The following is an 11,481-nucleotide window of genomic DNA, read 5'->3' on the forward strand; positions in this document are numbered from 1 at the left end:
TTAATAACTATAAATTACAAAATTTGTTAGTCCAATAGTCTCTTAACACTCCTCATTTATTAATATATAAATTATATTAATTTTTTTAAATTATAAAAAGTACAAATGATTATTGGAACATAATTTATTTATATTTTAAAATCAACTATTAAATTGAATAATTATATAATTTTATATAAATATATGTGTAATTTATTTATTTTTAATATATATTTTATATTTCAATATGGAATGACTAAGTAAATAATTAATTTTAGTAGCTAATTTTAATATATATATATATATATATATTATTGATTTATTTATCAGACACCATATTAATTTTTATAAAAAATAAAAAAACTCATGTCCACTAAACATTACCAGACCCGATCCGTCTATTTTGGTCTTTTACAGTGTTTCTTCATTTCTTTATAACCCTGTTTTCGAGCTTATGTTCAGCGCAGATTTCCATGAAAGAAACATACCAGAATTAGGGTTTCTGCCAGAATATCCCTTTCTGCTTCTGATTTCTCTTTCTCACTCTTACTTAGCTGCTTGATCTCTCCCTATCTAGTTTACTCATCAAAGTTCAAGTTCGTTTTCCAATATTCTCTTATCCTACTTTAATTAATTAATACAAGTCTTTTTCATGCTCATAGATCTTTTTCTTATCTTTCAAATAATCATGTGTAGTTTCGATTTCATCGCAATTATTCTATAATATACCTTTTTCTGTTCCTGGATTATTATTAATCTGAGCTCATTTTCTTCTCACGCGTTCCTGTGGCTTAGGGTTTCCTTCATTCACTGTGATTTTTATGTGATACCAGCTATTTAATTTTCTAAGGTTTTATTAGATTTACTTAGCATAATATGTTTGTACCTTTATTCTCTCTTGAAAATGTTATGTCCAAGTTATTAGAGTTTATGTAATCCTCTAAACTTCCATGAAAATATATATACATCGTGTTACTAATCAGCACCTCATGCTAGCTAGTTGAGCTTTCTCTTCTTTATTTTTCTTTCTCTTTTGTTGACCAAATTTTTTTTTTCATTTATTTTCAAATTATACCTTGTTTTTGAGTACACAGAGCTGTTTTTCATATTAATCAGACGCAGTTTGTTTCGCTTTCGAAAGTACGTTATTATTAGATTCGGATCTAGATTGCGAGGCTTTAATTTAATTGAAGCCTCAATAAATTATCATCATCATTTTGAAACCTGTAACTTAATTAGCTTCGCTATATTTGCATTAGGTTTTCTTATTTCTTTAAAACTTGGATCAATAGACTATTCAAAGTTTTAGTTTAATTATTCATCTCAAAATCTGTTTACACTCATGGAGAATATATGACTTGGAAGCTATGAGCAGATGATGAAACGGAGGGAAAGAGAGTGAAGGAGCTTCTTTCAGTCCACTCATGGAGAAGGGATTAAAGGGTTGCTGAAATAACTGCTGACTCATTCATACACACTAACAGTAGGGTTAATTAAATGATGCTAATACTACTGTAATTGTGTGAATGAAGCGGGAGATATTTTGCATTATCCTCTTTCTCTGTGCTTGGACTGAAGGGGAGCTCCTTCTTTCTGTTGCCTCCATTATTATTATATTGGTATATATTTTCTATCATATATGTCTCAATTTCAATTCAATCAAATATATATGTATATGCTTGGCACAAAAAGGTGTAGCTGATGTTTACACATCATAGATCTATATCGTTCTTCTAGGCCTACGGTCTTTGTAAGTATATTTATTAACTCTGATATTCACCACCATATATAACACTCACTACTGCTACACAAAGATTCACCAAGCACTTGCATATGACTCTTAATTAATGGCTACATACATGCCCCCACTTGCCAGCAAAGTCATGATGTCCGACATGGGTAAATAAACAGTTACACCACAATCAGTTTCACTTGCCTCTTTTCATGAATGCGGTAACTATTTGTTAGTTAAATTTACAATGCTTGTTCACGCTTAAGTTAAGCCGAGTTTGATATATGACTTTTAGAATAGTTACCTTAAATGTTTCTATCTCTAGCATACTATATTTTTCAATAAATTTTTATTTCCTTTGTTTTAATAGAGTCCTCAAATAAGATTTGCATATGATGACATCGTAAATGCTATGCTATCTGCAAAGTAAAAATCAACTGAGAAATTAATCCTTATATATTTATGTATAAATATATATATTGTTTAATTTATTTTTTAATATATATTTTTAAAGTTCATTTTTGTATTAAAGTTTGATAAAAATTTTAAAAATATTTTTAAGTTTTATTTTGTTTTAATTTTATTGTAAAAATTTTTGATTTGCATCAAATATATTTCTGATAGTTAATTTTTCAAAAAATTTAAGACCAATTCAGTAACAATTTCATAAGAATAATTCTCAACACTAACAAATTAAATATAATTTTTATGCATTATTGTTAGATTGGTCTTAAATTTTTTAAAAATTTAGCCGTCGAAGATATTTTGATGCAAATCGAAAATTTTTAGAACAAAATCAAAACAAAATAAAACTTAAGGATATTTTTAAAATTTTTGCTAAATTTTAGAAATAAAAAATATATTTTATCTTATATTTTAATATATATTTTATATTAGTAACTAATTTGATGATTTTTTTTTAATGTATATATTTGGTATAGTTTTGTCGTATATATAATCATATTTTTACCTGTCTTAATTACTTTTCAGAAAGCAGATCAATTGTGCTACATTAATTCCTTTCCAGTTCAAGCTTCTATTCTTATTCTTCTCTCTCCGATCCGTACAATTTATGGTTCTATTTTTTTGAAGAGTTGGCCACTATGATTGAGGGGTACGGTCTGGCTGTTCATTTATCTTTGTCAGCACTAAACTAAACAGTATCTTATGCTGATCATGATCAATCACATACATGGGAATCATCATTTACATGAGAGCGTTTGGGCTTAGTTTCCTATATTTAATTATATATGTAGATTAGCTAGCACAACATACATGGCGTGCGTGGTGTTGTCGCATGTATGTTTTAAGTATAATACTATAACGCTAACTGAATAATGCAAAGTACAAAGACTCAGGAGATTAAGGGAGTTTATCATAATGCATGCTAGTAGATACTATATGCCACTCAGAATCATTATTGTTGGCAACTTTAGCATATATTTTCTTCATTTAAGCGGCATCTTATTTTTACTAGTGGAAGATCAGATCAGATATTTACTGTACTTTGCTGATCGATGATCATGATTCGATACAGAGATTTAAGTCATTTAACTGATGTACTTAATTAATTAGTTATAATAATATTTATATACTACTGTATATTTTATTGGAATGCATGTATATCTGTATTGCATTTTCATTTCCATTAACATATCATATTGATGATATACTGGTTGATGCTGTGTCTTTTACTCCTTTGTGATCAGAATTACGCCTGTGCACATAAAATATATGAGTTTCTATTAAAAAATGTGGCCCAGAAATTATTAGTGGGTTCAGAATTCTGATACATGCTGCATAAAGCTGTATTCTCTTGTTCAAGTGGATTCTATTCAATTGTATATTGATGAATCATATAAATCTGTGTGCAGGTGTGTGACTCCTCGTTTGAATTCTTACTGCATATATATGGACCCAAATATCAAGAGCAGAGTATATTGTACATTATACTAATGACATTCACATTCCAATCACCGGTTGTCAGATAATTTTATGGAATTCATTGATATCCTAGGCATTGTCTTCGGTATTAGAATAAATTAATACAGATATAATATTTGAGATTATAAAAAATATGTAAGGTTTTCTATTATTTGCGATGAAAGTGAGAGCGAGATTCTAATATCTTTTAAAAATATCATTTACACACTAAAATTATTCATTATATATTTATATATAAATATATATAGTTTGACTCATTTTAATATATATTTTATATTTTAATATATATTTTATTTTAATAACTAATTCTAATAATTAATTTTAATATAAATCTAATATGATTGAATATCTTTTAAATTTAAAATTAAATCTATGTTATGTTATAAGATGATAAGTTTTATTTTAGGTTCAAATTTAATATGTAATGTCAAATTTGACACTAATAAAAAATAAAAAAGTATAACGAATCAATTTTTTAGTTAGTCAATACTAATCAGTTTATTTTTTTTAATTCATAAAGTTTTATCTTTTTTAAGATTTAAAATTTAAAATTTATAATTTAAGATTTAAAAAAATTATAATTTAAAATAAATAAAATAATTTAAAAAAGTTAATTAATATTGACTAAAAAAATTAACTTTTTAATACTCTTTTAAAAAAAGTTTAATTACTCTATTGGTCTCTATAGTTTTACGAAATTTTTAATTAGATCTCTATACTTTTTTTTTTAATTGAGTTTTTGTACCAAATTTTCTTTTTAATTAAGTCCTACAGTTTTTTTTTATTTGGTCCCTACACAATTTTTTTTAGTTGGATCCTTAAAACATTAAGCCAATTACTGTCAAGAAGGACCTAATTGAAAAAAAAATTAACACAGAAATCCAATTAAAAAGAAAAAAATATAAGAACTAATTGAAAATTTTGTGAAACTGTAGAGAATAATAAAATAATTAAACCTTAAAAAAACAAATACATTTATGCAGAACTAATATTGAGTGTTTATAAAGGTTTTTTTTTGGGTGACTGAGTGTTTATAAAACTTTAACCACATTATAAAATAAAATATAAAGAAAGCAAAATATATAAAAGAGCAATGCTAGGGGCCAGCAACATTTGTGATTAGTAGCCATTAACTAGTCATCAATGATGATTTGATGGTATGAGATTGATATGAGATTTCATCTAATGACTCACCTGTTACATACTAGCCAAAATGCAATAAAATTGCTAGTCCCTAGACTTATCCATATATAAAATTAAACGGAAACGAGAACACACTAATTTTTTATCTGCTAGGATTTGACCAAGTCCAAGTGCTCTGCTAGGATTTACCTCGTGCCTACTACCGGCAGTAATACACACTAATTATCAATTCACACACGTTGATTCAAACCATCATTCACGTCACCCTTCAACCAGATTGGAATGGAAAGAACAACTCTTGATCCGGATCCACCTTTAGCACCCAACGAAGACAAAGAGGAGGATGTAGTGGAATTGAGTGAGGAGGACTTTTCTCATCATATTAGGGCATGTTCCAAAGGCTTGCTAGAGAGAGTTTTCGCCACAAGAGGAACGATGGAAAATGCCTTACGTGCCATTTGGAATAAACCTGAAGGTTTTAGGGTTGCAGATTGAGGATGATATGGAGGCTAGGCGGATTGAAAAAGAGTCACCATGGTTATTCAAGGACTACATCCTTCATGTTAGAAGATGGACTGAACCAGATGCTTCATCAGATTCAGCGATTACATTATTCCCTATGCGGGTTTAATTTTAGGGGGTTCCGGAATGCTACAAGACTCTGGATGTGGGGAGAAAACTTGGTAGAAAAATTGGAGAGGTCCTAGAAGTGGGGATGTAGAATTCTTAAGGAGAAAGTCATGCTCAATTGGGACCAAACGGTGAGGGACATTTTGAAATTAAAAGACCCGAATCAGAAAATGAAAAGAATTGGGAATTTTTGCACACATTGTGCTCATCTTGGCCATGGCCCTAAAGTATGTAGGGCTTTAATGGAGAACTCAGCTGCAAATAAAGTGAAGGAAGATATGGTGGGCGAATGGCTAAAAGTGGATCAAGTTGGCAGGCGTGTTGAGATGCAAGAGGAAATGAACTCAACAGAGAATACTAATGCTGATCCCCAGCCACGTAAGACAAAGACAACAACGGATGTTCCTGCTCTTGTTTTGATTGAGTCCCCAGCGGACAGTGTGAAGGAGAATGCCGCTGAAGGGGAAAGTAACCTAGCGCCACAGGAGACTTGGAGGATATCATTTCAACAACTAATATTATCCAATACACCAGGGGGACAGCGGAGAAAAAGCGTTTTGAAAGTCAAACACTTGGCGAGACAAGGAGGCAGTGAGCATAGAGCGGTTGTGGGGGAAAAACGAAGAAATGAAGGGAAAGAAAATCTGCTACACAATAAGGTCTGTTTGGAGACTAACCTCATAAAGAATGAGATGGTGGAGGGTGCCAGCTGTCAATTGCCACTCGGGGAACCATGAAGCTAATTAGTTGGAACTGTCGAGATTTTGGGGAGATCCCTACAGTCCATATCCTTAAAGAGATTACTAAATCTCACTTTCCGGGCTTGGTTTCATATGCAAAAATAAAAATCAAGCTCGAAACGTAGAAAGAAATTGAAGGCAGCAGGTTTTCATAAGTGTATCATTGTGGATCCTCTCGGTACTGCAGAAGGTTTGGCACTGGGATGGAAAGAGGATATTTCAGTGCAGATTTTACAGTACTCTAATTACTTCATTGCAGCAAAAATTTCAGATTCAATGTTGAATTTGGACTGGGGTCTGAATGGAGTGCATTTAAGCATAAACGATCAAATCCGATTAGAACAGTTTGAGAATCTTAATGTGGTGATTCAGCAATTTCAAGGAGATGTCACTATATAGCATGGGCGATTTCAATGCAAATTCATCTCAAAATGAGAAATCAGGAGCGATAACTAAAAACCAATCGATAGTTGATGCTTTTAATTCCTTTATTAATATTCATGCTTTTGCTGATTTAGAAATCGTAGGTAGGCCTTTTACTTGGTCTAACAGACGTTAAGGGAAAGAATTAATACAGGAGAGACTAGACCGTGTACTGGGAGGTTCTAATTGGGTGACTAATTATCCACAAGCAACTGTCCTTCGTTTATTAGAAACAGACATAGATCATGCTCTGTTCTTACTAGATACCAACCCAGCTGCCACTGCAAAATAGAAGAAACGGTTCAAGTTCCAGGAAAGATGGTGCTCTAATTCAGAATCAAACAAATTATTAGTGAAGTCTGGAAGGAGAAGTTGAAGGTTCGGTTATGTATGTTTTGGCTCAGAAAATTAAGAAATACCGTCATAAATTGGTGCAATGGCAACAACAGAGCAAATCAAATTCCAAAAAATAGATTGAAAAGCTTCATATTCAGCTGGAAGCCTCACGGGCAGCGAAGATACTTGGGGGGACCAGAATTATATGAGTTAGAAAGACAATTGGAGATTGCTTACTATAATGAGAAATTCTACTGGAAAGCTAAATCTAAGATTAAATGGCTGCAGGCGGGCGATCAAAACACACAGTTCTTTCACCAGAAATTCAAAATTTGAGCCAAAAGGAACAAGACACGGAAGCTTGAACGAGTGAATGGCGAATTGGCGATAACTAATGCTGGCATAGCAGAAGTGACAAAGGGTTACTTCAAGGGTATCTTCTCCCCCACCGGTACAGCCAAAAAAAAAAAAAAGTATATTTGTAACCAAAAAAAATTTACAAAAAAATCTGGATTTTGAAACAGAAAAGAATTTGTAACTAAAAAAAGACTGTTACAGGAAATCCTGTTACAACAAGTTTTTATAACAAAAAATGAATATGTTATAATACAAAGTAATATTTTGTAATAAAGTATTTTAATAAAAAATAAAAAAAAAAGTAATAACCATTTTTTACTTTTAAAATATTTTTCGTAACAATATATTTTTTTTCTTTCCTAAAATTTTGTACAAAATATAACTTAATTTTGTAACATTTTTTCTTAATTACAAAAACACAACATTTATTTTGTAGCAATTTTGTTTCAATACAAATTACATACATAATTTACCAATTTTTTTAATTAATTGATATATTATTTAATTTATTGAGCAAGTCAACATTTACATAATATGCAATAACATAGATAATTCAAACATGCCTCATTTAACTAAGATTGTTTTAAAACAAATGTTTAATTACTCTGTTGGTCCCTATAATTTCGCAAAATTTTCAATTAAGTCCCTATGCTTTTTTCCTTTTAATTGAGTTTCTACTCCAAATTTTTTTTTAATTGAGTCCCTACACTGTTTTTTCCTTTTATTTGAGTCCCTGCACCAATTTTTTTTTTAGTTGGGTCCCTATATAATTAAGCCAATTATTACCAAGAGGGACCTAATTGAAAAAAAATTTAATGCAGGGACCCAATTAAAAGAAAAAAAAAGTACAGGGACCTAATTGAAAATTTCGCGAAACTATAGGGACGAACAGAGTAATTAAACCTAAAACAAAATAGCATTAGTATCTATATTGATTAGTTTTACAAGTTATATTTCTTCCACAAGTTCAACCAAAAGTTAAAAGTCTAACATAATCACATAGATTAGTGTCTCTATGAATCAAAATATTCTTAAGTCTTTTAGATAGCATGTTGTCACCATTTTAGTACTCCTGTAAATGAGACAAACCAAAACAAAAATTAGAAACAAGATATAATACTAATTACAATTTTTTATTCACTTTTATTCAAAACTTTTAGAAAAATTTTGATAAACCCTCCCCTAAAATTTGAATATTTCCACCGTCTATGGTTCATTAAAAAATAACCAATTCAAAAAATCAGAACAAATAAGCACAAAAAATACAGAATAAACCTTTAGTGCAATAAATTATAGAGAGGGAGAGTATCCAACCTGAAGTGGAGAGGAAGAGGGACAACTGACGGCTTCGCCGGCGATTTGGAAGCCTCCTAAGTCCTAACAAATGTGCCTATTAAATTACATAGACCACTCCTATGAATGTACTTCAATGTGCCTACTATTGATTTCACATTTTAAATTTATAAAATTAGGTAGTAAACGATACAGGAAAAGTAAGGTGGCAGATATTTTATTGACTAAAACTGAAAAGGATAGTTATGACTATGATTATACTACTGAGTACCTAAAAGGATTAAAGTGATGTATCTGTGTTTATTATTTATGTAACAAATAATAAACCAACCATATAAATTAAAGGTAAAGAAGGGAAAAAGCTTGACTTACCAACCAGTGATGCAAGAAGAATAGGGTACCCATGATGGACTAGCAAGTATGGCCTTCCAATAATAAAGATCACCAAACCCTTGAATAACAACAATAACTAAGACAGAATTAGAATATTAGATATTCATATATATGCATGCTCCAATTAAAACTTCTTGATACACCGATCCGATAAAAAGGAGAAAAAGATTTGAATTAATCATAAAACAAATAGAAAAATGATTATCATTATCCCTTTTTAATTAGAAGAGCCGGAGAGGCGCCACCTAACTCACAAGAAAGAAAAATAAAACAGAGAGAATTGAAAAAGAACATTATGTATAAGGTTCAGTAACATAATAATTGGTTTCTTGAACTTCTCACACTTCTAGCATCAATTCCAAACCTAGAGTGAATCATTTACTATTTGCTGATGACTCTATCTTATGTTCTAAGGCTTCTATAGACAGCTGTATGAATATTCTTACTTTGCTAGAATCCTACCAAAGCTTTAGCAGTCAACAGGTTAATCTGAACAAGGCGACAATGTTCTTTAGTCATAATACCCCGCAACCGATTTGGATTCAGTTGGCAGAGGCACTCAACATAAATTATATTGGGGCTCATGACAAGTATTTAGGATTAACCTCTATTGTCTCTAAATCTAAAAAATAGACTTTCAGTCTAATTAGAGACAAAGTCTGTCATAAGGTGCAAGGATGGAAACGCAGCCATCTTTTGGCATGGGAAGACAAGTACTACTAAAAGCAATTGGTGAGGCCATTCCACTTTATACCTTATTTTGCTTCAAGCTCCTTGACAATTTAAAAGCAGATATTCATAACATTCTCGCTCAATTCTGGTGGGGACAAAAAGGAAGTGAAAGACACATGACTTAGATAAGTTGGAATACAATAACAAAACTAAAGAGGGAAGGGGCTTGGAATTTAAAGATCTTAAGACACATAACCTAGCTTTATTGGGTAAACAATTTTGGAAGGTTGCGTTTGTTTTCAGAAATAGAACACTAAGATAGGGATACAGAAACACAAAATCGTGTTTGACAGAGGTGACATGGACAGAGACAATGTGTCCAGAGACACTAAATTAATGTATTTTGTGTCTATCCTGACAGAAAGGACACGGAGACACTAGCAAGAGATACAACTTATTTTTTATTTTTTTTATTATTCTTGTTAATTTTTCATAATTATATTTTTTATTATATATTTTTCGTCTCAAATTTTTGAATGAAAAAAAAAATAAGAACAAATTAGATTTTCATAAGGTGAGTTCTATGGTGTAGAAAGAAGAAAGTTTCTACATCTATAGATATGTGTGTTGGCTCATTGAAGAGTTTGACAAGTGTTTAGAAGGGGACAAAATCTGCACTCTTTGCAGGAGAAGTACTGGGGTCTTGTTTTTTCTGCAAGTGATTAGTTCAAAATTTTGATTGACTAATTATACTAATTAAAATTAAATTTAGTAAGATGATGATAGGCCTCACCACAAAAATTATTTTTTTTCGTCGATCTTTAACAACTACAAAAAAAAGGCTTCAGTTTATATATTTTATTTTGTTTGAACTTTGAATCATCTTAATCTTTTAATAAACAAACTTATTATTTTTATTTTTAATCCATATTTATTATTGTTACTACTATTATAGTAAATTTTGTTAGATCCAAATAAAGGTTTAATTATTCGGTTAGTTCCTATAGTTTCGTAAAATTTTCAATTAGGTCTCTATATTATTTTCTTTTGAATTTCGTCTCTACACCAAATTTTTTTTTCAATTAAGTTCTTTTTAACAATAATTGGTTTAATTGTATAAGGACCCAACTAAAAAAAATTTGGTGTAAGGACCCAATAAAAAGAAGTATAGGAACTCAATTAAAAAAAAAAATTTGGAACAAGGACTTAATTAAAAAAAATATAGAGGCCTAATTAAAAATTTTGTGAAACTATAGAAACCAACAGAATAAATAAACCCCAAATAAAAGACATATTCATTATATTATATTGTAAGCCAAAATACAATTGTAATATATTCCAGAAAATAGAAATACGGCTCACATATTACATAATTAGTCATACTAACTGTACAGAATGTCTCTGATACGATCTAGGAGGATCGGGAACCTGCGGATCGAGTCGTTCGTTGGATTGCCCAGGTGGAGCGGAGGGGAGGTACCTGTAAGGACACTCCGACGCTCAAGTCAGAATAGATCTAAGAGGTGTAAGGTATGAGGAATGGGATGAATACCTGGAGGGACCTGGGTCCTCTATTTATAGGTGATGGTAATCATCTTATCTTATCTTATCTGGCTAGGATAAGGGAGATCTTTGAGTTCAAAAGTTAGTTAGGAGCTCTAAAGGGCCGGTTCATGGCCTTCTAGAAGGACGAGACGGGTTGGCCCGAGGAGCCGGGTTCGGGTTCGGTCACGGGTCCGGGATCCATGGGCCGGATCCGTAACAGTTGCCCCCGTAGCGGGAGAGCGAGTAAAGTCGGTTTGTCGCTAAGAGGTGAGACGTCTTTCATTGCGTCTCCAG

General features: G+C 31.2%; 1 long non-coding RNA gene across 2 annotated transcripts; it reads left to right on the plus strand.

Moving 5' to 3' along the window:
* Nucleotides 1-442: 442 nt before the first annotated feature.
* On the plus strand, nucleotides 443-3,838 carry LOC112715752 (uncharacterized). 2 transcript variants are annotated; one of them, XR_003812035.2, is made up of 3 exons: nucleotides 443-1,932; nucleotides 2,702-2,825; nucleotides 3,586-3,838. It is a non-coding gene; the product is annotated as an uncharacterized lncRNA (long non-coding RNA). The 2 variants fall into 2 exon arrangements; XR_003159961.3 differs by lacking the exon at nucleotides 3,586-3,838 and having other exon boundaries at nucleotides 2,702-3,326.
* Nucleotides 3,839-11,481: the final 7,643 nt, after the last annotated feature.

The sequence above is a fragment of the Arachis hypogaea genome, chromosome 10 (assembly GCF_003086295.3).
Source record: "Arachis hypogaea cultivar Tifrunner chromosome 10, arahy.Tifrunner.gnm2.J5K5, whole genome shotgun sequence".
Lineage (NCBI taxonomy): Eukaryota > Viridiplantae > Streptophyta > Magnoliopsida > Fabales > Fabaceae > Arachis > Arachis hypogaea.